The 21,437-nt window shown below is 37.6% G+C and overlaps 1 protein-coding gene across 4 annotated transcripts in view; it reads left to right on the plus strand.

The window, feature by feature from the left end:
• Positions 1–21,437, plus strand: part of SNRK (SNF related kinase) — a 62,975-nt gene that overhangs the window by 24,057 nt on the left and 17,481 nt on the right.

Below are 21,437 nucleotides of genomic sequence, written 5' to 3' on the forward strand. Positions count from 1 at the left end.
ACAAAGGATTTAGACTATTAATGTAAACTCACATAGTAAGTTTGATAAAGCAGTGGCAAGGTTTGAGAGAACTGACTTCAGTTTTGAAAGAGGTTCTGCATTTCTACTGTACGTAAAATGCTGTCAAACAGCATTACATGCCAGAGATAAGTCTTTCATGAAAGGAAGAATCAAATGATGCAGCAGACTTCATTGTTGTCTTATTTTAAGAAATAGCCACAGCCATGCCAACCTTCAGCAACCATGACCCTGATAAGTAAGCAGCCATCAACATCAAGGCAGGAACTTCCACCAGCAAAAAGATTATGCCTTGACTCATTGAAGGCTCAGATGATTGTTAACATTTTTTAGAAATAAGTTTTTTTTTTTTTTCTTTGAGACCGGGACTCCCTCTGTAGCCCAGGCTGGAGTATAGTGGCATGATCATAGCTCGTTGCAGACTTGAACTCCTGGGCTCAAGCAGTCCTCGCACTTCAGCCTCCTGAGTAACTGGGACTACAGGTGTGCACCACCACATCCAGCTAATTTTTAAAGTTTTGTAAAGATAGGGTCTTATTATGTTGCCTGGGCTGGTCTTGATAAAGTTTTTTTTGTTGTTTGTTTGTTTTTTTAATTTTTTGCCCGTGACACAGCCCCAGGAGATTCTGAGAACATGTGCCCCTCGTAAAGTATTTTTAAATTAAGGTATGTATAATATCTTTTTTAGACATAATGATGTTGCACATTTAATAGACTACAGTATAGTATAAACGTAACTTTTTATGCACTGGGAAACAAAAAATTGTGTGTCTCGCTTTATTGCAACATTTGCTTTATTTCAGTGGTCTGAAACAGAACCCACAGTATCTCTGAGGTATGCCTGTGTATAACAGTATTTCGTGTCTAATCTATGAATCAGTCTTTGAATAGGTGAATTTGATTTATTTATATTTAATATTACTGGAGTGTTTGGACTTGTCCTATCTTATTTTGTGGTTTTCATTTGCCTTATTATTTATTACCTTTTCCCATATTTTGTTAGATTATGCAAGCTTTCTTTGCTCTTTCCCCCGCAGTGGTTTGCATGATGTGTAATCTGTTTCTTTTTGTGTTGGTGTCCACCTTTAATGTCTAGAGTCAGACAGTGTCCACATTATTTCTCCTACCCTACAAATAAGAATCAGTTTGTTTCTACTTCTTTTTTGGTTAATAACATTCTTGTTTGCTTGTGTTTGTCTGTAATAAATACTTTTTACTTAATTTTATGAATTTCCTGGCCTCCCTGTCCCTTTCTTGGATTATTTTTATTTTGCTTTGTTTTGTTTGTAACCCTTTCAGAGAGGATTTTTGAAAAATTCAAGTCCTTGTATGTCTAAAATGTCTTCACATTTGTATGCTAATTTGACTGGATATGGAAATATATATTCAAAATCATTTTTCTCCCAACTTTGAAGATATGTTTTTCACAGATATTTTTGTCATCTTTTTGCTTTTAAAGTTGTCGGTGAGAAGTCTGATGCAAGACTAATTTTCTTTGTAGAACTACATTTCATTAATTCAGTGGAGCGTATTTTGTTTTTCTTATTTTAACAGTTCCGAAAGTGCTTCATTAAGCAGGTTTTCTTGGGTGCTGCTGCTTCTGTTTGATGAACTTGGTTCCTCTCTCTCATTTTTCCTTCGTTCTTGGGGGTGTTAGTTGTTTGTTCATCTCTGTTTTTGAGATTTCCAGATACTTTGCTGTGAATATGATGTCTGAGTACTCTAGGGGATATGGGAGAGGAGCAGGGTCATACAGCTAACTGGGAAGCGCTGGTATCTGGTCTTACTATTTGTCAGGTTGTTAATACACCTCTTGGACACCATCCCTCTCTCTCTGTTCCTAATGTCCACAATAGAGAGGAACATCCTCAACTTGATGAAAAGAATCTACAAAAATCCTGGAACACATGTCTGCGTGGACATGCTTGGTGCTAGTGTAGAATTATAAGGTAGGAAATTAGTCCTCAGTTAATCCTTCTAATGGTTGTCTGGGTGCAGTTCTTTCCTGTTTCCAGTGTGCATCATCTAGAAAAGAGCACCACGGAAGCCCCCGCTAGCTGGATTTTGGGGCTCTGGTTTCCTCTTTCAGTCTGATCCTACCTGCCTTCTACCGTTTCTGTCATATCTAGGGATTTGGAAAGAGGAAGGGTAGCTAGATCATGCTCATGCACTATTGATTCAGTCAGCTCTCTGAGCTTTCAAGAATGTGTATTAAGTTGATTTCACAGAGTCAGAAAGGATGGGGGAAAAAGGATCTGTGGGAAAAATCCTGGAATCTCTCATTGCAGTCTGTGGAATTACTGTAGTAAGAGTGCAGTGCAGTGGTGTACACCGTGGAGAACTCATTGCTGCTTGTCACATCAGGTTATGCAGTGGAAGAAGAGACAGGGCAATGAACCTGTGCCTGCTGGGTCAAGACAGGTGTAATGTCTTTGCTCTGAGCGACCAGGCTCTGCTGAAACCGATGGATGCCTGGCTGCTTGTCCTGTGGTGTGGCCTGCTTGTAGTGAGGTTCCAAGTGAATTTCTTGATAAATAAAGGTTTTGTCAGAGCAGCATTAGGAAAGAACTTACTCTTTAAAAAATTGTACTTTAAAATTTTCTTCATTATTATAGGAACTCTAAAATGGGAAAATTGTTTCTTAAATAATAGATTCACAACTTTTCAATAATTGTAAAACCCTGACATTATTTATGACCTTTTTCTACTTTCCTGAAAATTCTTATTTTCAAGTTAAAATGAATTAAATTTGGTATTGAGAACTTCATCATCTCACCTAAGGTTTGGAGTCTTCTAGGATATTACAGATCTAGATTTAAAAAACCTTTATTTTAGGTGTTTCCTAGTTTATAGACTATTTCAAAGATGAAATATTCAGTCTCTGCATTAATTCTTACTACCAATTATGCAGTAATCATCCCTTTCTTTTTTTTTTTTTTTTTTTGAGACGGAGTCTCGCGCTGTGTCACCCAGGCTGGAGTGCAGTGGCGCGATCTCGGCTCACTGCAAGCTCCGCCTCCCAGGTTCACGCCATTCTCCTGCCTCAGCCTCCGAGTAGCTGGGACTACAGGCGCCCGCCACCACGCCCGGCTAGTTTTTTGTATTTTTAGTAGAGACGGGGTTTCACCATGTTAGCCAGGATGGTCTCGATCTCCTGACCTCGTGATCCACCCGCCTCGGCCTCCCAAAGTGCTGGGATTACAGGCTTGAGCCACCGCGCCCGGCCTAATTATGCAGTAATCAATGAAAGCTGAGTTACTTGAAACATGGCTCCATATGGATACAGTGCAAATGTTTGGATTTAGATTAAGTCTTGAATATGCACAAAAAGCCTATATACATTCTCTACAACATTTCTCATGTGCAGTTCAGCATTTAATGGAAGTTGTTTAGAGTCATGGGGTGTGTCCTCACACATATTGGTGTGTAAAAAACTAAACATCTTTTCTTTATACTCTGTATTTTGTCCTACATTAAAATATTACTCTTTGCCTGCTCCAACTAAACAAGGAATAGAGAGGAACATCAACTTTTTATATGAAGAGAATCTACAAAAACCCTACAGATAATATCCTACTTAATGGTGAAAGACTCAAAGCTTTCGTCCTAAGTTGAGAAACAAGGCAAGGATGTACACATATCACTTTTACTCAACATAGTACTGAAAGTTATATAAAGATGGGAGAAGAAGAAATAAAACTGTCTCTGCTTTCAGATGACATGAATGTGTACATAGACAATCTCATGGAATCTACAGAAAAATTCCTAGAATATCAAATGAATTCTGCAATATCACAGGATATTAGATCAACACAAAATCGATTGATTTTCTACACTGATAATGAATATGTAGAGACTGAAATGTAAAGTCATGCCAAAGAAAGTGAAATACCTAGATACACATCTAACAGAACACATCTAACAAAAAAATAATATTAGTGATAGAAATCAAAGAAGGCCTAAATAAATGGAGAGACATATGTTCATGAATTGGAATACACCATAGTACAGATGCCAGTCTTCCCCAAATGGATCTATAGGTTTAACATAATTCCTGTCAAAACTCTGCAGGGCTTTTATAGACATAGACAACATTATTCTAAAATGTGTCTGGAAAGGCAAAGAACGTAGAATAACTAAAACAATTATGAAAAGAATAAGGAGAGAAATCACTACCACAGACACTCTGACAAATAGTTTGACAGTTTCTTATAAAATTAAATATGCTCTTATAAAACTAAATATGCAGTTGCATTACTGGGTGTTTGTCCCAGAGAAATGAATACCTGTAATCACAAAAATCTGTACATGGATGTTCATAGCAGTTTTATTTATAATAGCCATAAACCGGAAACAGCCCAGGTGTTATCTTTCAACATGTTAATTGTTATACTGTGGTGTATTCATACCATGGAATACTGTGCAGCAATAAAAAGGAATAAACTATTGATACAACAACTTGGATGGATTCCAAGGGGCAAAAACAATCATCTCAGGTTGCATGCTATATAATTCCATTTATAAAATTCTCTTGATATAACAAAACTGTAAAAATGGAGAACAGATTGGTGGCTGCCAGGAATTAGAGATGGTGGTAGGTGGTGTGCATGTAAAAGATAGCATGAAGGAGCTTTGTGGTGATAGAGCACTTCTGTGTCTGGTTATACAAATCTCCACATGTGATAAAAATTTCATAGAAACTACATACACAAATACATGTGAAATGATGAAATCTGAATAAGCTCTGTGGACTGTACCAATGTCAGTTTCCTAGTTTTGGTATTTTACTATATTTAAGCACGATGTTACTGTTGGGGGAAACTGGGTGAAGAATACATGAAACTTACCTGTCCATTTGTTTTGTTGGCCACTGTTGTGAATCTGTAATTATTTCAAAATGAAAAGTTTGAATATAGATACATATTATTCATTAACTGGAAGGCAAGTATCCCAGTGTGGGTGTTTCTGACTTACTGTGTAGTGTGGTTTTCGTTTTTAGCAGTAATGCCTGATGATGGTCTGGGAATGAAGGTCGATGTGACAGAAACACACTATATTTTGCAGTGTGTTGCATGGTAACAAATGTCAGTCTTACACTGGTATTTTTATTTTTAAAAAATAAATATAAAATCAGATAATCAGCCGAAAAATTATCTCTACTGAGGTGAGAGCATTTACCCCTCACCATGTTAAAAGTATGTACTTGTATTTTATTTATTTATTTATTTTATTATTATTATTTTTTTTTTGAGACGGAGTCTCGCTCTGTCGCCCAGGCTGGAGTGCAGTGGCCGGATCTCAGCTCACTGCAAGCTCCCCCCCCCGGATTCACGCCCTTCTCTTGCCTCAGCCTCCCGAGTGGCTGGGACTACAGGCGCTCGCCACCTCGCCCGGCTAGTTTTTTGTGTTTTTTTTTAGTAGAGACGGGGTTTCACCGTGTTAGCCAGGATGGTCTCGATCTCCTGTCCTCGTGATCCGCCCGTCTTGGCCTCCCAAAGTGCTGGGATTACAGGCTTGAGCCACCGCGCCCGGCCTGTACTTGTATTTTAGAGCACTGATTCTTAACTTTTTCTGAGTCATAATGCCTTACAATGTTCCATAATGAGGAAGGATATAGAGTTATCTTAGAATTGCGTTCTTAAACATCTTTCTTTATTTGGCTTAACTTACTACGTGTAAAGAACATTTTAAAATCCGGTATGCATTTAAAAATTGCTATCCTGGTCTATCTGAAATGAATTGCCTTGTCTTGTGAAAAGGTAAATTACTAAAATATAAATTGAGACATTCTTTATAGCTATTAACTTACTGTTTCTTATCATTTGTATAATATGCCAGTTTTTGGAACTCTTCACACAATCAAGCCAAGAGTTGTACTTAAGACTGTAATTTCTTTCTGTCTACCCTAGTCTGTGATAAAATAGCTCCTCAGTAGACTCTTCCCTGTAAAAGAGTCTTTTAGAGAATTTTGGAAATGGATGTCCACCAAGAGTTGTGATTGTAGCATTATGTATAATGTTAAAATGCTTAAATATTTTTTAAAGGATTGCTCCTGCTTGTAAGATAGTACAGCCTAAGTAAGCCGTAAAACCTTTTGATAAAACTTTGAACTATTTCAGAAGGACATAAATGAAGTCAGGCCTGGTAGTGTGTGCCTGTAGCTACTCAAAAGGCTGAGGTGGGAAGATTGCTTGAGCCCAGGAGTTCAAGGCCAGCCTGGGCAACATAGTGAGACTCCCTCTCTTAAAAAAAATATTTTAAAAAAGGGTCATAAATGAATCAGAAATTTTCTCTTTGGTTTATAAATAATCTGCAGTTATAGCTGTGTGTGGTGGCAAATACCTGTAGTCCCAGCTACTCAGGAGGCTGAGACAGGAGGAAGACCACTTGAGCCCGGGAGTTCTAGGCTGTAGTGTATTATGCTGATCGGGTGTCTGCACTAAGTTGGACATTAATATGGTGACCTCTCGGGAGCCAGGGTTACCTCTAGGCTGCCTAAGAAGAGATGAATTGGCCCAGTTTGGAAATGTAGCAAGTTAAAACTCCTGTGTTGATCAATAGTGGGATAGTGCCTGGAAATAGCCACTGTGCTACAAGCCTGGGCAAGGTAATGAGGCCCCATCTCTTAAAAACAAAAAACAAACAAACAAAAAAACCCTGCTATTATAAGTTATACAGGAATCAGTAACACCTTTTATTTCAGATTCCAGAGATGCTATTAATGTATTTACTTTTATAGTCCTTCCCAAGTGGCACCAAATTTGAATGTGTAGTTTCATTTCCCGTATTAAGTTATTGTTTATTAGAAACATGTTATAGTAATGTTTCAGTTTTTCAGAGGACCTTCTCTTCCCAGAGGCAGAATTTAACTTTTATATTACTTACTCTTGTACTATTTACCATTTGGATATACAGGCCCTTATGAGTTCTAGATTAGAAGACATTAGGCTTGTGTCACAGGGACTACTCCCGACTGTGGAGTTTGGGATTATCTATTTTAAAGGGATGATTTGTGCCTCTTCTATGGTTAGGAAAAGAAGTTTGATCTTCTTTAAAGTAGCACGTCAGTAAGTTTTATTAAAAATAATACCTGCATGGATAAGTGTGCCCAGCACAAACTGCCTTGCAGCCTGGAGCCCAGGTATGTGTAATATTAAAATTGTCAAGAAATGAACAACATATCCATAGAAATGTCGCACACACCTTCCATAACCCAGCTGCCAAGTGAAATGTTACATACTCTGAAAGATACTTTATGCATCTGTGATGTTATCACTTGTCATATAAAACCAGAAGGAAAAAATGAAAATCTTTTCCTAAGCTGCCTGAAATTTCACATGCCTGTAAGAAACAGATATTTCTGAAATCACAATTAAAAATTGATCTGGCATAAACCCTCTGTAAATAAAAAGTATTTAGAATTAGTAAAGATTCTTGAGCATGAGATGTTTATGGGAAGTAGTCTATAGGTATCATATAGGTGGGTTTTTCAGTCATATAAAAGTATTTGAGCAGACTGAAAAATATGATAGAAATAATTTATGTGTTTTTTATTTTCTCCACTGATTTTTAGCTGTGGTACTTATTGTTCTCACTGTGTTATAAGGCTCAGATCAAACAAAATATATGTTAATACAAATGTATAATTTATTCTACTTTAGTGGTAGGGTAAGATTTAAACTGGTGGCTCTCAGTGGTCACCATCCGTCAGTTTCACCTAGGGGAGATTTTTCAAAAATACCTATGGGCCCCACCCCCAGAGATTATGATTCAGATTTACGTGGCTTAGGCTCACATTCAGAAGCTTCCATGCAATTCTAATATGCATCCAGCCTTGCCTACTGCTGATTTTAACCTATAGAATCAAATATTTTTAGATATTAGTGGAAAAAGATATTTTCAACATTTTAAATCCTGATGTTCTTTAAAAATTGTTTTTAACTTAAGTTTAAAGAGTAAAAGGGAATATTTCTTTTTTGACGTTCATAATTGGAGCTTAATTTTTTTTCTTCTTCCCTGCCTCCCATTTTTAACCACTGTCTGCTCATTTAGGGATAAGTGAAAACCACATTTTAGACCCCTTGGAAATTTTTTCTGATGTGAAACTTCAAGCTAGACCCTCCCCCACACACCCCCTTTGGAAACTCCTCTGCATTGATTGCTTGTCCTTTCCTCTTCCCTGAGGAGCCCAGAGACTGTCCTGCCTGCTTCCTTTCCACTGCCATTCCCTGGAGCTTCTGATTAGTGCCCCTGGTCCTCTGCAAGTCAGATTACCACACCGCCTCATTCCAACTCATTTTCTTGGGTTCATAGTACCTTTGCAGTTTTCTAAGGGCTCTTAGTGCTTTTAACTAGAAAGGGATTTTTTCATTTTGTTTGTTTTAAAAGGGTCCTTAGTGCCCACCCCCTTCTTCTAAAATCCTGTGTAAAATGACAAGTTGTGCACAATTGATTATTGTAAGTTCTAGTACAGGAACAAGAACAAAAACGAAAAGTTAATATTTATATAAATTTCAAAGCAGAACTCATGCGCTGAATCTGGGTAGTTTGAGCTTCCTAATGGGGCTGACTGGCATAAGTGTGTGTATTTTAGAAAGACAAGAGAAAGGAGGGATTTTAGGGGCAGGTTTTCTTTCCTTTGTTTCTTCTACCACAGTTCTCTGATGTGGAAAGTTCCAGTTGAGAGGAGGATCTGGGGCTTTGGGCAAGAGTATGTCGGGAATTGCAGTGGGGAGCAGCTGTAAGGAGAGAATTCCTTGGGTCAGCAGACTAAGGTGGCAGTTTCAGGTAACCCCTACTCATAAGGAAAACAATGTTTACCCTTTGTACAATTCAAGTTGGATCATGTTATTTCTCTGCTGAAAACTATTTAGAGATCTTCCATTTCAGTCTGAATCAAAGCCATCATCCTCACTGTGGCCAACACAGCCCAAAAGATTGGCATCTCCATTTCTTCCCAGACTTCCCTCTCACTACCTTCCCAGTTGCTCCCTCAGCTCCAGCCATGCTGCCTCCTTGCTGTTAGGCACACTCCAAGCCTGGTCCTCCCTCAGGGCCATCCATCTCCCTCTGCTGCCTAGCCACTCTTGCCCCTGATTTTCTTGCCTACATGTCACCCCTCAGCGAGGCCTCAGCTTCTCCAGAGGTGTAGGACCCCAGCCCTGCCTGTTCTCTTTCCCCACTTGACTTGCATCTCTGGGCTCTGTTACCTCCATTTGTGAAATGGGGTTCGTAGTTCCTGCCTTTAGGATTGTTGAGGCGATTAAAAGAATGAATGTAAGTAAAGTACTTAGCATAATGCCAGACACAAAATTAGCCCTCAGTCCATCAGATGTCACTGTCTCAGTGCTGCTGCTTTGGGAAAAATCACAGGATGCTTTATGTTTCTATGGTGTTGCTGCTGTGGTCCCAGAGGGACACTTAACATTAGACCCTGGCCTCATTTTCCTTTCCTGCCTCTTTCTCAATGTGGGAGGAAGTATATCCGAGATACCCTTGTCCCCTTTGGAAATTTGTCCTCGGGAATTTCTGAAATGTTGGCTGCCGTGGGAAAATGGGGAGGAAGGGCAGGCCCGGGACCTTTGCTCTTGTGTTTTTCTCACATGTTGTTTTTAGTTGTATTTAACTTTCAGAATGTTATTTATATTTAGGGAATAAGTTAACTTCTAAAGTAGGGATTTTTATTTCTTTTTTAAAATGTTAGATAAGAAATGACAGTCTTGGTGTTTATTTGATAGCAGATTAGTTTCTTAGAACTTCAGAAAGGCTTTTCAAAACACTCAAAACAGTAGCTATTTTTGTACAAAAATACATATGGAAACTGAATCAACTTACCTTAGGTCATAACATGAGAAACCTTTAGGGAGTTGAAAATGCTAAATTTTCTTTTTTCTTTTTTCTTTTTTTTTAAAAAAAGCTTTTTGAGGTAAGAAATGTATGCCTGTTGAAGAAGAAAGATAAGTTTGCAATACAAAAAATCAGCAGTTAGAACAAACTTTCTAACACAATGAATTTGGAATCCTGTTATTCGCATTGCATGTTGCTGAACAGACTGAACTCTAAAAGTTATTTTAGTGTTTTAGAATGTACTAAAGAATCGAGCCGGGTGCGGTGGCTCCACGCCTTTAATCCCAGCACGTTGGGAGGCTGAGGCAGGTGGATCACATGAAGCCAGGAGTTTGAGATCAGCCTGGCCAACCAGATGAAACCCCGTCTCTACTAAAAATATAAAAATTAGCCAGGCGTGGCGGCACGTGCATGTAATCCCAGCTACTCAGGAGGCTGAGGCAGGAGAATCGCTTGAACCTGGGAGGCGGAGGTTGCAGTGGACTGAGATCATGCCACTGCACTCCAGCCTGGGCGACAAGGCGAGACTCTGTCTCAAAAAAAAGAGAATTGGTTTGTTTGTTTACACACAGGCTGCTATGCTTGATCACTCTCTTGTGCTTACTGAGAGGGGCCAGGTGGGACCGGTTAGTGACTGGTCTCAGTTCCTGGGGAATCCCTGTCCCAGCACGTTAGGAAGTTGTATGTGTGGTCATCAGGTTGATCTATTAGCCTTATATAGAGTCTTAATAAGAAATTATTTCTAGTGTAGTGTAAACAGTGTCTAATTTAATATTTTTAAAATTTTAATTTAGATTTTAAACTTTGAAACCCAAGAAAAAAATTATAGGTTCTCAGCCTTTGTGATACTGTGTCTGGTGAGTAGGAAAACAACACCTTGTAGAGTGAGACTCTCTTCATAGATATATCTAAATCTTGGCATCTGGGATGCAGCCAGGCACAGAGTAGGCATACTATTTTGCTGGGTAAAAATAAAAGAGGGGCTGTGGATGGCTAAAAAAGGAGGATGATGAAGTTAGGAGAACACATGCCCTGATTGCCCTTTCTCTTTGGAATTGGATGGGGCAGTGCCAAGCCTGCCTCACTCCAGATGGCTCACTTGTCCCCCTTGCTCAATAGTAAAGTCCTTGAGAGAGGGGACTGTGTGTTTGTTTATATTTTATCAGGGTCCTATCACCTGGCAAACATGACAAGCTCTTAATGTTTATTTAAATTAATAAATGTTACAGAGATGAACCAAGGAAATGAAGATTACATTAATTGTGGTCACCCTCCGTGGCTCTTCCTGATTTCTCTGCTCATGTCATAATTCCTTTTCTTTGCCTTGTATATATTTAATGAGTCCTAGACTCTTAGAGGACCCAGTGAAAGCTGTGGTTCCTGTCTTTAGAGAGATACAAACATACATTTTGGGTTAGTTTCAGAGGTGTTTGTTGAACACTGTGAAGCCCTTTCTGGATCTGATCTTGCAAGCTTATGAGGTTGAGTAAAAAGTGGACCCACAACTATTTGGATGAACACAAACAGTTTTGAAATAAGCTTTGGAACATAAAATACACGTGTAAAATAGTGTTCTTATTTTTGTGCCTTTGAATACGTGACTCGTTCATTGTTGTTTTATATACTTGATCTCCCATTTTCCCTAGTGTGTTTTAAATTTCATAGATATGACTTGAGTAGGAGATTGTAACGGAAAATTGGAGGTAAGGTTATAAATGGATCTGTTTCCAAAGGAAACATCAAGTCATTGGGTACAGTATTCTTTTTATTTCCTAAAGTCAAATAGACTTGTAGATGTTTGGTATATTTTATATGGTTTTCTTAAAAACCCATTTTGTATAACAGAGTTTGTATGTAGCAACTCTCCACTGACATTTGGAGGCCCTTGTTAGAGTTTAAAAGAGACTTAACATGGATTGAGAGCTCCAGTAGATGGAAGGATGCCCCTGAGATGGTGTCACTGATTCATCACCATGTTCCAGGTTGTGAGTCTCAGCTTTGTATTAAGTAGTGATTAGTTTCTAGAGGACCGAAACTGGCTTAACAAAGTGTTTCGTGTATATACTAATGTATACACTAGAACACCCATCAGTTGATTTACAATGAGAGGTATTAAATGTTAGTCAACACCAAACTTGTATTCTTGTATCAGAGTGGCTGGGGTTTTTTTTTTTCCCCCCAAATTTACCTCCTTTCAGAGTTTTAATAAGATACTCTACCAAAAAAACCTGATAATTTGTGTGTAATATACGTTGATTAGGTTTAATCATTTTTAGGAACATTTGTGATCCATTGAAACTCCCGAAGTCACACTTTTAAGATTCTTATGGATTTTTGCTTAAGGTCTAGAAAGGGCTCTTATGACATCAAATTTCAGCTCATGTATTCCTGTTACTCCCAAAGCTTTTCACAAGGCTTTTTTTTTTTTTATAGTTATAGCAGAACCTTCAGTTGGCTGAAACCCATTATGTTCCACCTGGAGACAGAAGATTCCCTTGGTTTTAGATTAGTTCTAGTTTTGTACTCAGTTATCAGTTTGTGAGGTACCTTGCCCTCTATCCCATGCAAGGCTGTATTATCAATATCAGTAAACAACTTGATACGAATTTCTTGGATTTACCGTCTAGCTTCAGTATCAAAATGAATTTATTAATTAGTAGAGGCAAGAATAGAGAGAACTTGAGTGTTCCCTGACTTTGTAACCTTTGACTCCTCCAGCTGTTGTCAGGAGAATAAAGGGGGCAGCTTTTCATATGGTAAGGAGGCTTTCCAAAATTGTTTTTATGTTACTTTATGTAAGATAAACAGTCTTCAAAATCCTTGGCTATCCGTGAATCTTACCAATTAGAGGACTGCCTATTGATCACTTATCAGTTTTTGAGTTGTCCTAAACCCAGCAGAGCACTAGGAAGCAAGCAGATAAAGACTCCTGGTAGATGAAATGGACTGTCCTAAGTCCACGTACAAAGCTCATGTATTTTGCTGGTAGCTATCATTCAGGGTCTCACTCAGACCCTTATTTAGTTAATTTTACGTATAATTCTAGCAAGTTCAGTAAATTTGTATTTCCAGCTGTCAGCTGATAGGTAACAGGGACTTCCTAAAGTCAGGTGCCCTGACTGATAGCAGCAAGATGAGAAAGAATCATGAAATCATCATCGAAAACTTAAAAAACATGGTGTGCGCCTCTCCTTGCCACCTGAAGCCCAAGTGTTTAACAGTGCTTCTGGGCACCTCTGGAGGTAAGGCGAGGCACCTACTTACCATGGAAGCAGCTCTAAAAGGAGAATCTTTGATGGAAGATAAGATGGAGGCATCTTTTAAAGCCAGGTGGTTGTTACTTTCTGTGTGAGTGAATGAACAGAGGTGAATTTTGGCAAGTCCCGGGACACAAAGTGCAGTGGTGCTGTCTCACCTAGGTCCCTTCATTGCCAACCTTTTAGGTTTCATTATGATTATATCTCAGCACCTAGCACAGTGCCTGGCAAATAGTGCTGCCACACATTTTTTGAATATACATATCAGTGTCTGCTTTGTGGTTTTTTGGCATACAGACTGATGCCCCCATGGGCACCACTGTATCCTAGCATGGTTCTTCAGCTGGTCATTCTGAATGATGCAGAAAAAAGAACAGGGTCTAATCATTTTAAATTCCTCCATTATTAGACATCATAAAAGGAAGAATTAATAAATTGACTGGAAAAATTCAACATTTGGAGAAGAAATGATTGATTTCTATGTATGTCTATATCAAAGTAAATTCCAGGTGAATTAAGGATTTGTATATGAGTAATTAAGAAAAAAAGCGAATATTCATACTATCTTGGCCTTTCTAAGCAAGAGTCATAAGGAATAGGGTAATAGCTTTGATTGCAGTTGATGGATGTAGTACACATATTATTTGAAACAAAATTATAATGCAAACAAGTTGGGGCAATATTTGTAATATAGGAAATAGTATTCTTAATGTAGAAAGAGTTCTTACAAATCAATGACAAACTCCCCTATAGACAAATGAAAAGAGAATTTATTAAAGAAGTGATATAACTAGCCAGTTAAAGAAGAAAAAGTTTAACCCTGCAAATAATTATTCAGGACTTAGTAGAAAAGCTACAATGATAAAGACTGTATTGGCAAAGGGTAGACTGGTAGATCTGTGAAATAGAATAGAAAGTCCATAAATAAACCTACACATATGTGGCCAGTTGATTTTCAACAAAGGTGCTAAAGCAATTCAATGGAGAAAGAGCCTTTTTTCCAGCAATGCTGTGGCAACAGTTTGATATCCATATGAAATAAAATGAACCTTGATCAGTACCTCACGCCATTTGTAAAAACTCAATCTGTGTCATAGATGTAAATGTAAAATGGAAAACTATAAAACTTCTAGAAGAAAACATAGGGGATCTTTGCAACCTTAGCTTAGGCAAAGATATTCTGTACAGTACCAAGAGCATGATCCAAAAAAGAAAAATTATGAATAATTAACCAAAAAAGACATAATATGGCAGATAAGCACATGCAGATGTTCCACACCATTAGTCATTAGGGAAATGCAAGTTAAAACCACACCTGTTAGAATAGCTAAAATTTTTTAAACTGACAATACCAAGAGCTGACAAGGGTGTGAATGGAGCAATTGAAACGCTCGTACATTTCTGGTGGGAATGTAAAATTGTATAACCAGTTAGAAAAATCATTTGGCAGTTTCTTAGAAAGATGAACATACACTTACCCAGCAGTGGCCCAGCAAACTCACTCCTAGGTATTTACCCAAGATAAATGAGAATTTATATTTATACAAAAGCCTGTACACACTTTTTTTGTGACTTTATTCATTACTGTCCCAAACTGAAATAAATTGTGGAACATTTACACAATGGAATACTACTCAGCCATGAAAAATGGTGACCTATTGATGTGTACAACAACATGAGTGAATCTCAAATGCATTATTGGGAAAAACCAGACGGCAGAGACTACATACTCTGTGACTCCATTTCTAGGCAAAACTTGCAAGGACACACAATAGCTGTGGTTGTCAGGGACTGGACTTGGGGAAAGGTTGACTACAAAGAGGTACAAAGGAAATTTTGGGGTAATACAGCTGCTCTGTATCTTGATTGTGGCATTTGTTACGTGACTGCATTTGTGAGAACTTGGAGAAATGCACCCTAAAAATGGTGAATTTTGTTGTATATAAATTATACCTTAAAGAAATTAGGGAAAAAAAATCAGGTCAGTATACATTAAAACAGATCTTTATAATTTTACCTAATAGGCTAATAGTAAGGATTATCTATGGTGTTGGTGAGTAGGGGGCCCTCCCACAGGCTGCTAATAAATCTTACTGGCGTTAAATATGCACTACTTTCATAATCTGAAAAAAGTAGTGTTAATTTGAAAAACAAGAAATGTGTGGTTATATTTGAGAGAACTTTTCTAAAATTTTAATATGAAGGAAAATCTGAAAGTTATAATCCTACATGGAACCAACCAGGTTGTGTATTTATTGTAATTCCTAGAAAGATATACTGATTTTTTTAAATACAGGAAAATAAGTTGCATACATTTTAAAACCACACTTCTCATTTAGGTATTATGCATGGAGAACTAGCCAAAACAAACATTTCAAGAGCTAATATTTTGAATTTTGAAATTTGTTATATTAAATTTGCTATTTAAAGTTCATTTCTCTTTATTCTCAAATGAGGAAGTTAGTTTCCTGGCAAGCTTAAACATTTTAGAGAAACCTGCATAATGTATCTTCTGTTAAAGGACATACCTTGCTTGACTTTTATCCCCAGTGCCCAGAAAGCTTTGTTTCATTAAACTTTTTTTGCTTTTTGAAAGAGAACCCATTTTCTTAGCCTGCCATTTGCAGCAGGTGATTTTTATCAACTGGTGTTTTAATAGCTTGTATATTCGTCTTATGTTAGCACACCTTGGCCTCACACAAAAGACTGTGTTTTTAACATCAACTTAAGAAAACATCAAAATACTCCACTAGCTATCAAACTAAAACATTTAGTTGGTGGACACTCCAAATGTATAAAATGCTAATTCATATAGGTCTCTAATCTAGTTGCATTTGACTGACTAGACAAATAGAATTGGACATTTTTAGATGTGGTACTAAATTAAAATGTTTCTTCTTTCTAGTTTAAAGTTAGGCATATACGCCTAAAATTGCATTGCATTTGTCATAATCTTGTGGGAAATTTGAAATGTGAAATCACTGCTTGAAAGTAAATTTAAAAAGTCACTCTGTATCCCTGGTGAAGCAGTTCTCCAATGGGTCCCCCCTTGGATGAATATCCATATTGAAACTCAGCTAAGCAGCCATCAGAGGATTTGAACCAGGTCTCTCTGAAGCTTTAGGCCAAGCATGCTATTTTCATTAGGGCACACTGAAAGAAATCGCCGAAGTATGATGTTTTCGCCATCTTATCTTTCCATTTTCATTTGTCAAGTATTGTTCCTGAGTGGTACCAGTAGCAGGTTTGTAAAATGATTTTATGAAGGAATGCTGAGTTGGTAGGGTGTCTGCTCCTTGTCTGGTTTGGATTTGTGTGAATGTGTGCATTCCCACAATATGTGATTGATAACACTTTGACTTCTTGAACTTTTTCTGTTTTACTTGAAAAAACAAGTTTTCACAGGGCCTTAAACAGGTGACTGAAATAAACTGCAGCTTATCTTCATTGATTTATCCCACCACAGTCTGCTCTGAGCACTTCTTAGTCTCCTTTTCCTCTTACCTTTTTTTTTCCTTTGTGTGTCTGTGCGTGTGTGTGTGTGTGTGTAGGATTGGGAATAACCACCACCTTCCTCTGTACCCTAAAACTCTGCATCAGCTGCCTTTTGACGGGGCCCCAGAATATTTGCAGAACTCTTTAATTTCAGGTTTTCATTCAGCAAACTTCTGTTGAGCAGGCCCTAGCTGAGTGTAGACTAGTGCCTGCTCAACAGAAGGCCCCATTCTGCACTCACGGAGCTCCAAGTAATGGAGGGAAATAGAATATCTGTTATCACAGCCCATTGTGATGATGCTGAAATTGTTAGGTAGCCCAGGTTTCTAAGTTGGAGGACAGTGTGGGAATACCTTGGGGAAGATGAAGATCATTGGAGGATTTTAAGCATGTGATAGAGTTGGCAGTGCCTCCTTGATCTGGAAGTCAGAGGACCCTCAGAGTAGGGAGTCTGGAATGTCTCCTAAGTTTACATTGTACCGACCAGGGTAGATGGGGAGAAATAAACTTGGGGGAAAAAATGATAAGCTTAGTTTTAGCAGCATTGATTTTTGAAGTCCCCAAGGGACATTTAGATGAATTAAGGTCAGGGAAAGGAGTGTTTTAAAGTAGGTATCAGATGATGGCATTCATTCTTTTTAAGGGGGGAAAAAAAACCATTTCCCTGTTAAATAATAAAACCTTGCTTCTAACTAAAGTATTGATAAAACTAGGAATACTAGACATATCAGAAAACAGATCTAAAAAACTTGTGCAAGTTCTTCATTCCTCTTCTGTTTCTTTCTTATGCTGTTCAAATGACCTGACCGTTTTCTACTTTTGGAATGCTTTCTAGTCATGTTCCTTAAAACTAACCACTGATCTTTTTGGAACAAGAAATAATCATTAGTAACCAAAGCTCTACATAATTTTGAATGCAGACATGTAGTTCTTCTGTGTAAATAGGAACTCAGATGGATAAACGTGGGCAATTAGGTTTCTGAGTGTTGTACAGAAAACAAAGGTCCTAGGTTTTATTATAGAACTCCTGGGACCTACACACTTCTGAAACAATACTTGCTATTCTAAGAAAGCACTGCCTTCTACATTAGTGTTAGGTCTTATGTCAGTGGCTTGTGACCGTACTTGGAACTGAAAAGTGATTGCATAAATCCTGGCAGCTGTTAAGTGGTCTTGTAAAAGGTGCCCCATTTTATCTGCTGTGGTTTCAGAACATTCTACTTCTATTGCTTCTTTCATGATTTATGGCTATACTGATAAAAGAAAGCTATTAAAAGGAAAAAATAGAGGTTTCTACCTAAAACTCTTCTTCTGGTCTTCCCATTTTTATTATTTTCTAATCCTCTTTTGTTGTATAGATAATTCACTTTAGAAATGACTTTTTAGGAAACCTCTCAGTAGTCCTGAAGTCCCCTCCCCACGCTGTTGGCATTTGCTTTTCCTCAGATGAATGATTAGCATGTTCTTTTACTCTGTTTTGTTTTCATTTTGATCTTAAACTCTACCCCAACCCTAGAAATAGCATAATTCAGTTATATTATTATATATAGACCTGCTGAGTGTTAGCCAGATGAGACTTCAGTGCTCCTTTCTGTGACCTCATTTCCAGCTAGCTCGAAGGCAGCCAGTAAGGGGAAACTTGTAACTCCCACCCTTTATATTATCAAAAACTTCATTATCTCTTCACTCCTTCCTATAGTTCCACGAGGTGGGGTTTTGTTTTTTAACCAAGCCGATTACATTTATTAAATATTTCCTTTTTTTCATTTTTATTAACCAAGCACGTATAGCTGGGTCTGAAATAAAAACATACACTTCAGATAGTCGTATCTATATGAAATTTGATTCAGATGGTTGATGTTTGGTAACCCGTGGATCTTTAATGTGAATAGACAATTCCATTAACATTTTTTGGAAATGATTATAGCGTAAGGTCCCCTGTACATTTTGCTCCCTTACACCCCCACCCCCCATTTACGGTTTCAGTGATCCCTTGCAGTCTTAGGATCTCAAGCTGAGGCTGTGGTCTATACCTTAGGAGTTTGTAGTTTTGTTAACATGTTTTTTTTTTTCTTACGGAAAAAGATAACCTAAAATATTCTCTAAAATGAACGGTTTTTCTTTTTTCTTAAGAGATGGGGTCGGGCTATGTTGCCCAGGCTAGAGCACAGTGGCTATTCACAGATGTGGTTTAGCACACTGTGGCGTCAAATTAAGTGGTCCTCCCACCTCAGTCTCCCTACTAGCTGGGACTATAGGCATGCACCACTGTTCCCGGCTTAAAATGAATGTTATATTAAGACAGATACCACTTCCCACCCCCATTTGTGGAGGAATATGGTGGATAATTTTTGTTGATGCCATCCTTAGTCCTATAATACCAGATGTCTAATTCTGGGGACCCAAGCTCCTGAATCATCACCTTTTTTTAAGAAACCTCAGTTACTAAGAATAAGAAGCGTTCCCTGTTTCTTCTCCCTCTCATCTCAAACCGTATTGGCTTTGTGCCTCCTTGAACTTACCTACTGTCTCTTTCCCATATCTGTTTCGCTAATTTCCACTGGAGCATCCTTAGTGGCTTAGGAGGCTTGTAAGGGCAAGGGCATCTCTCATTCATCTCTGTCTGCTATGCCAGGAACAGTGCCTGCCACAGATGAAGCAGGGCAGGGCAGCAGCAGCCACCTTTGAATGTTTTCTCTGTGCTGAATACTTAGCATGGATTCTGTTTTAATTCATTTAATGCCCACAGCAGCTTTACAGGAAAGTAGATGACTATTAGTACTCCCATTTTAAAGATTGTGAACACATTTTAAAATAGTTTGGTTAAAGTCATAGCACTCTGTTTAGTGGCCTGTTTTTATTCTTTCCTTTGGCCCTTGGGATGAAAAAGTAAAATTATTCAAAGACAAAAGTAAAGTAAGAAGAGAAATAAAAAGTATGGAAAATAAATATATGGAATAAATGGCCCCTTGAATAATCACATTGTCTCAGTGGGAGAGTCATTTGCCCTCTCTGAAACTTAGTTACCCTGCTGTTCTTTTCTAGTTTAAATGCTTCAAATTATGTCATTTAGCTTAGCCAACTACTTGACATAGAATTGTATTTCTGTGTTTTTCAACCTTTTAGCATGTCTATATTTAGAAATTATTTGAGCCTTAACTGGAAACTGCGGTTTTATGTTGCTTTTCTTCTTTTTTATTCTTCTAATTGTGTGTCACATCATAACAAGCAGAGTGTGTTAAGGTGATTGAACAAATCATCCTGAAGAGAGAATTTCCAAATAATTGAACTTCTTGTTGTTTGTGAGGCTAATCTTTAACAGAAAAAGAAAGTTTTCTTCAGTCAAATAAGAATGTTGGGTAATTGTTAGTTGATATTTATATTGTTCATTATATTTTTAAAATGTTATTTTGAATAATTGCACTATCAGATACCCAGTTTGGCATGGACAAGAGGTAAAAAACCGAACTGGTTTATGCACAGTTATAGTATGAGATAGTAGAGGAAATAATGTAATTAAACTCATTTTATAAAAGTTGATGTTTTGTAGGACTTATATGGAAAGATATATATTTATTGTATTTCAAATACATATGTATTAGTAGTTAGGTATGATTATAAGTAGTCACGTTAAACATTGTCAATATTTGAACAATAGAAGAAAAAGTTTTTATCTACCTGGATTTTTATTGTTTGTGTATTTTCATTGTAAGCCATTTAAAATCATCCCCTTTTTTGCTGTGGAGGGGTAGCCAAGTATATATTATTTTTTAAAACTTGGTAGGTTACCCTCCTTGTATAATGGACATAGTTGGAAAGGTGGGATTTACTTTACAGTGAATTTCTAGAACATAACTTTTTGTAAATGAAGGACACATTGCAATAAAGGGAGAATAATTGTAATTGCCACTTGTTCACAGTGGTGGCTTGGGAGTTGGGACAAGTGACCCAAAATAGCAGGTTCAAGTGGTACAAAGAGGAGGATTTAAGTTAAACATCAACTGTATAAATGTCCTTTAAAAAAATCTTAAGGTACTGCTAGGACTGGGGTTATAGATTGTTTTCACTGGCTATTTAAAGAATAGATGTGACTAGTCACCATTATTAAGATATGTTTGATTTTTGAATGGGGATGGCTCTCTGGATTCCAAAGTCAAGGCAAAGAAATGAAAGTGAGTGGAGTGGACTCCTGAGTCAGCTTGCTGTCTGGGGACAGATAATGCATGCATTCAAAAAGCAATGTCAGACCTCTTAGGGATACTGCAGAGCCAAGGGTTTGGACTGAATGATCCACAGGTCCCTTTCATCTTCATTTATGTAAATGTTTAATTTCAGTCGGTTTTTTTTCATCTGATTCATTAGTTTCCATCAGAGTATCCTTAGTAAAATTTATTGTACATATAAAAAAATCACATTGTGTGTAACTTTGGGTTTCTGCCTTTGTGGCCAGTCTTTGTTTAGTTTGAACCAAGGAAAAGATATTTTATTAAGTTTTAATTATCTTGGGAAATAACATGGAACCTACATTATTTTGGGTGTTTTAAGTGTAAATGGAAACAGCAGTTGAATGGTAACAGATGTGATGACAAAGGCCGTGTGGTCTGCCCTTCCATTCTCTTTTAAGCCTTTTGTGGTCTAGAATACTTCTTGAATTGGTTTCTAATTATGTGAATGTTTATATTTATCATGTCTGTTCTTTAGTTTCTGGAATGAATGAATGATTTGTGATCCCTTTCCTAAGTCCTTTTCATCTTAAAAATTTTTTTTCATCTGAACAAAAGATCATTTTCCCATATGATTGATGGATTTGCTTTTTATTTA

Source organism: Macaca mulatta, chromosome 2 (genome assembly GCF_049350105.2).
Source record: "Macaca mulatta isolate MMU2019108-1 chromosome 2, T2T-MMU8v2.0, whole genome shotgun sequence".
NCBI classification, from domain to species: Eukaryota; Metazoa; Chordata; class Mammalia; order Primates; family Cercopithecidae; genus Macaca; species Macaca mulatta.